This window comes from Hipposideros armiger, unplaced genomic scaffold, assembly GCF_001890085.2.
Source record: "Hipposideros armiger isolate ML-2016 unplaced genomic scaffold, ASM189008v1 scaffold_230, whole genome shotgun sequence".
NCBI classification, from domain to species: domain Eukaryota; kingdom Metazoa; phylum Chordata; class Mammalia; order Chiroptera; family Hipposideridae; genus Hipposideros; species Hipposideros armiger.
Window position 1 is genome coordinate 1382990 of NW_017731580.1, and position 6595 is coordinate 1389584.

General features: G+C 41.2%; 1 protein-coding gene across 1 annotated transcript in view; it reads left to right on the forward strand.

The window, feature by feature from the left end:
- Window positions 1-551: 551 nt before the first annotated feature.
- Window positions 552-6595, forward strand: part of TES (testin LIM domain protein) — a 27962-nt gene continuing 21918 nt past the window's right edge. The window contains exon 1 of the mRNA XM_019654757.1: window positions 552-561. The gene's annotated coding sequence lies outside the window, so the exon portion shown is untranslated. The remainder of the gene's footprint in view (window positions 562-6595) is intronic.

Below are 6595 nucleotides of genomic sequence, written 5' to 3' on the forward strand. Positions count from 1 at the left end.
ATGACAGAAGATTGAACGTGAGCAATGGACTGCAGATGAGGGAACAAAGTGCCATTTTAGAGAGAGACCAGCAACTCTGAGAGCAACATAACCATGGCTACACAAGGATAAGGAGGCCTCGGGGCCCTAGGCGTTTCTTCATTCTTCCTCTCATGTATTTCAGACTTAACAAAGTGAGAGATGGGGAATTTTGTTCTTATAAGCAAAGAAGTACATGTAGCAATTTTATTAGAAATGATTAATAGGCGCTCTTAATCGCAATAAATTGTATTCTCCCCCCAAAAAGTTGGCCAACTATGTAAAAGTTGAAGGGTGCCTCTGTTTTTATATCTAAGTGGTTTTCTGTGTAACCTCCCTCTTTGTTTCGGTACTACAAGTCTTGGTAGAGATTGGAAAACAGGCAATGAACTAAAAATTAGAGCAATTTAAAATCTTGAGTCAGAGATTAATCAAAATGTATTGATTCATGGGAGGGGATGTCACAGTTTGCACTAGGTTTCTAAGAGAGCCATGTGCTGAGAAGATTTATTTATTTAGAAATGTAGTTCCTTTGTCCAGAATGTTCATTGTGTGAACAAGATCTAAAATGCTCTGTAAGAGTATAATAAGAATATATGTGTGTATACATATTTATGTGTGTGTGTATACATGGATGATAGGTAGATAATAGACGCGTGTATGTACACACATGCGGGGAGAAAGGGGGAATATATATGCATATTTCATGTAATCTACCTTGGTCAGCTTCATTCCAAGATGATTAAAGAAGTCTTAGTAACATTTGCTTGTTTAGTAACCACATGATTCCTTGCTCCAGAGGGAAATTGGTTATGAAAACAGCATGATCAGATGATCTCACCCTGAATACTGCATAATATCTTCCAGACCCAAATCAACTCAGACCATGTTTGAAATACCATATGTTCCCTACCCTTCTTTCCCTTTTCTTTCAAGTATCTGACATACAATACCCTTTTCTGGGTCAGAAGGTCACCTGAAATGTTGCCAACCTATCTGGTTGCCTGAAATTATGAATATGGAGAAATTGATTCCATTCCCATTTCTTACTCTAAAATAAGCAGGGGATAAGGATGTCTGAGGGCACAGGTTATGGGGATGTAAGTTCAGTATCTGGAGCCTATACTTAAGGATATTTAAAAAGTTTATTTTTCTATGACTAGTGTTGCAGGAAAAATATTATGGTCATTTTTATTTTTTAAAAGGACCTTGATAGGTATTCCCAAAGCCCGACTATCGTTTTCTGAATATAGTCAATCCAAAGGACCTGTTTTCTTGGATATTGAAGAAGAAAAATTAATCTGTCATATCCTTGTATTGATGCTGGCCAGAATGTGTTATTAAAATTATATGAAGTGGATAACTTTGGGATTTGTGTGCTTATGAAAACCATGTGCTGTTAGGCATCAGGTTGACTCTGCCGGGAATACCATGTCACATTTGCTGTTGAAATAATTCCATGCGACAGAACTGAGTCTTAGCCCTTAAATTTTAATTTGTTTATTTCCTATGTGTACTTTATAAACTAAAGTTTTTTTGTATCCTTTTTAAAAAATTTTATTTATTTTTTATTTTATTTTTAAATCAGTTTCAGGTGTACAACACAGTGCAATAGTTATACTTTTTACCCCTCAAAGTGACAACCTCCCTCCCCCAGTCCACCGCCCAACTCCCCCGCCCCATATCACACATACGTATCTACTACAATTCCATTGACTCCACTCCCACACTACACATCCTGTGACCATAGTTTTTTGTATCCTTTTTGTACTTTATAAACTACTCTTCCATACTGAATTCAGATGATTCTGACTTATAAAAGCCAATAATATACTAGTTTTCTCAAATAATTATTTTCTATTTAGTGTTTAAAACATTGAGCAGATGACCATGTTGAATAACAAACTGAGGTGAAGTTAATCTGAAACATGATTTGTAGTCATAATTACAGAATTAAGAGGTATCTTGGAGTTGATCTAGTTCAGTTCTTTCATTATCTAGATGAAGCCCAGAGAAGAAACAAGTGATTTGTAAACTCACTGAACTTGGCAGTGACACCTTGGGACCAGACCACAGTTCTCCTGACTCTCCTTTGGTGCTCCTTTACATATTAACAGTTCTCTGTTTTGTTGGTTCTCTAGTATCTATAATCATGTTATTTTTAAAATTGAGGTGTAATTGATATATTGCCATGCAGTTCTTGATCATTTTACTTCCTAAACAGCCAGATTACCTTAGCTGACAATATGAGACTCTCTCCTGCTATAACCCAATGGAAGCAGTTCGAATTTAAAATAAACACTCAAACAAAAGACACCTAGTTTTAAAACCATTGTTAGCAGCTAAATTGATGAGTGAGAGAGAAAGAGAGAGAGAGGCTCTGAGACTCCCCATTCTCTCCACCAGCCCTGCCCACCTTCCCCTGCACACTGGGTCCCTTTAAATAACACCTTCCCTGTTCTTTTCCCTCACCAAGAATTCTTGAGCTCAGACTCCTGGGCAGAAACCAGCCTACAAGATGCAGCTGTGCAAGAGGAACAGCCGTGGCTCTTGAGGAAAGCGGAAGGCCCCTGACCGCAGGGTGTGGTCTGTGTTGAGGGGACAGACAGGGGAGGAGGTGTAGTGAGAAGAATTCTGGGTCCGGCACCTCAGGCAATCCAAACACAAAGTGAAGGAGGGGGAGAAATTGTCTCAGCTCTTGGGGCAAATGGGGTTCCAGATCTTGAACTGAGACCAGGAAGAGTGGGGGAATCCCAGCTCCTGGGACCTCTGCCCAGCATGCATCTGGGAAGAGGCCCTGAGAAACTGACCTGAGAAACTGGCTCTGAAACAGGTTTTATCAGAGTAGAATTAGTGTGTTTTTCCTCATCTGACATGTTTGATTTGTTGAGAGGAGAATAACAGATGCCTAGATGCCTGAATTGGAGTGGGAACAGACGCAGAAGAAATTTGCCTCACACTAGGAGAGGATGTCTGCCTTAGTGCAGCTTTATCGTATACATTGGATTTAACAGGATTAGAGAACACAATAGAACTCTAGATTATGGTTCAGTCTGGAGCAAGGCAATGTACTAAAGAACACTAGCTGTGAACACCTGTCTCGGTTGTCTGAGTGGCACTGTACTTCTTTATCCTCACAGGCTGATAAAGAGGGTAAAAATCGGGAAGAAATCCCCATCCAGTGATGTGGCATAAGTTATAGATCTCAATGCTGAATGTCAGTTAGGTTTAAGTTTTGTAGCTATAAAATATTTCTGTAAATGAAATTCCCCAAGGAAAGTAAGCTCACTGCCAGTCTGAAACTCATCGCTTTAGCTGCTAACAATGGCTGTAAAGCTAGGTGTCTGTTTTGTTTGGGTGTTCATTTTTAATTAGAACTGCTTCCGTTGGGTTAGAGCAGGAGAGAGTATCATATGCCATGACCTCATTCCACTTTCTCATTTACTTGTTCTGTCTTTGGGATATTTTCCGAGTCCCTAACTCGTCATGACTGAGCATTTGGAGAAGATGAAAGTGTGTGTGTTTGGGCAGGTGGGGAGGTACACTTTTTTTAGGTGGTCACTTTTTTTTACGTGCTAGAAGGAGGCCATGTGTAGATGAAGTTGGCCCTCCTGGCAAGAGGGGGTGAAAGAACCCTGGAGCAGTGCTTTCCTGAGCTTTCCAGGGCAGGCTGTAGAGCTGTTTTCTCAAATTGTTGGTTTTCTCAGGGCCAGACCTCCTCCTCTCCCTGAGGGTCCCTCCTCTGAAGTTTGGGTGGCACAGACCACAGGATCTCTTGTCCTGCACCCCCATGGCCTGCCTGGCTTGTGTCTAGCACTTCCTTCTTAACCAGTCTCATCCCCTCTCTGCGCATGTCTTAAACCTGGTGGCCCAAGACATGGTGCCAAATGCTGGAGGAGATTTATTTTTTCGTGGGGAAAGGAAAAGAAAAAATGGAGAAAACCCACTCTGCCTGCTAGCCCTGTTGCCTTCCACGTGTTTGTAGGTGCCTTCTTCTGCCATAGCCTTCGCATAGGTGCCACTCCGCCTTCAACGTACTTCCTCCTTCTCTCTGCGGATTAGACGCTGCTCATCCTTCTGACCACAGCTCCAGCACCACTTGTTCCAAAGAAGAGCTTTCCCCATGCCCTGACAGATTCAGATCTTCCCTATGGAGTTCTCCCAAACGCATCCATGTATAGAGGTGTTGCCGGAGGCTTTCGGAGCTTGTATTGGGTTGTCGGAAAAGTCATGTATTTTTTCTGTGTTTTTTGTTGCAAAAATGCATCATGACTTTTCTGACAACCCAGTAGCATTTTTCCTTGAAGCAGAAGCCAGCCGGGGAATCTGTGTGGAAGACTGAGGTCTGCTGCCCCCCCCGCAGGCGGGGTCCCACACAGAGGTTTTGGTTGGCTTGCTGCTGACTCGCTCTGTGCCTCGGAGCAGGTCAGCTGCTCTGCGTTTGTCTCCGGATCCTTTACCCCAGGGGGCACCGAGGCCTGTGCTGCACCGAGGATATGTGGGCACTTTAAGAGTAGATGTCCATGGGCTACTACCAGTTTTAATAATTCTAATAAATAACCCGATGACTATTTTAAGAAGATAAAAAGCAAGTAGGAAAGAAACTACTTGTCCCTTTCCAAAGCTGACTTTGAAAATCAGCAGTGAGCTACACTGAGGCCTTAGTGTAAGATGTCTGCTGACTGAGGTCCTACTTACATTAGCTGATATTCCAAATTTCATTCAGAAACAGAGAACAAGGTGGGATTGTTTGTAGTATTTTTTTTTTAAGCCTAGCATTGCTTAAATTCATAGGTGATAGAGATCTGAAGGCAGGCAAGAATTTGTTTAGGTGGCCATTTAATTTAGAGGCAGCAGCACACTCACTCTTAGTTATTATCTCAGCCAGTTAGTCTTTGTTTCAGGATTTACACATACTTACACACACAGAAGTTTCTGTGTGTGCGCGCATGTTCTGTCATGAGATAAAATGTATTTCTTACTGTGAATTACATACAAGAGACTTGGAAAGCACTTGATTTAAGATGAGTTATGTGATTAAGCCTTAATAACATAATCTGAATTTTCCTGGGATCCAAGTTTAGCAGATGCACAGCACACAGTATGAAGCCGGTCTGTGCATCAGGCTGATTCAGGATTGCTAACTGTCCTTAGTGGAAAACTAGAAAGGGCTTGAAAAAGAATACGTATTACCTTTTTAGATTTGCTGTGCATTTTACTGTGGACATCGTAATGGAGAAAACGCTTTAATTACGCTCCTTAGAAAAGACCAGAAAACTCAAATAGCCATCTCTCTCTGTCTTTTGCTTACTTAGTCCACTTTATTTCTGTACTGTGAACTGTGATCAACAGTGACAACGAAACGATTTAATTCCTCAAAAGATTTAAAAAAAAAGTGTGGTCTACTGTTAAAGTTAAGTATACAATTTAGAGAGTTGTAATTTTTTTGAAAATTGGTGGTATAGACATGGCAAAGCTGATAAAGTTCAGTTAACGGTGGACAGATTCTATCACTGTTAGAAAGCATGCTTGAGTTAGTCCCACTTAAAATCATGTGGGCTCCCCTAAGCAGCTGAGTGGCCAGCTGGTTTTGAATATGCCCTTAGTTATAGAAAGACGATGTGGTAATTTTCTTCAGAAAAAAGGAAGGGCTTCATTTATACTTCAGGGCACAATTAGGCTGATCTGGCAAGGAACAGGCCACAGTGTTGTTGTGAACTCTTGGTGGACACACACAGCCTGGTAGGGTCACAGAAGGTGCCATTGGAAGAATCTGAGACTTGTCTGGCTTGCACTGATACTCTAGGCACTAACAGATAACAAATTTGTCAGTGGTCACTGACGTGATATTAAAACACAACATAAGGTGGTTGCTGGTGCTTTGCCGATGTGCTGATGCAAAGCCCGCTGATGGTTTTCACTGTGATGTCAAGCAGTTGAGTAAAAGAGCTTACACTGCCTTCCTGTGTCCTGCCCTCCTGTTCACACCTCCCCGCCCGCCACACACTTATCAACTAGTTCCCAAGAATTATTATTTATAATAATAGGGTAAAGCAAAAAAACATGTGCTATAATAAGGGCCCTAGTAACCCCCCTTCCCCGCCCTGGGCAGAAGAGCACAGGCCTCGGAGACTGACAGACCTGTACTCAGATCTCTGCTCTTTTGCTTATTATACCTTGAGCTTAAGCAAGTTCAAGAACCTCTCTGAATTTCACGTGTCATCTCTAAAATGGAGAATAATAATCTACTTTATAAGCATTCTATGAGCTTCTGTAAGATTTCATGAGATAAATGCTTACCTCAATTCCTTTGTTGTTGCTATTATATTTATCATAATATAAAATAATATTCATATTGTAACATCTAAAATCTTTCACACATTCCTTGTTTGCTGCAAACTATGTCATTTGGAGCCAGGCTTGCTTTCTGAGTGCCCTGTACCTGTTCCGTACAGGGCATGTAGTGGCCAAAGATATCAATTCATGACTTTTTGCAAATTGCAATATTGTGGTCTTTTATATAGTTGTATTCTGATGCTTTGCTTTTCAAGAAAAAAGCAGTAAGAATACAAAGTAT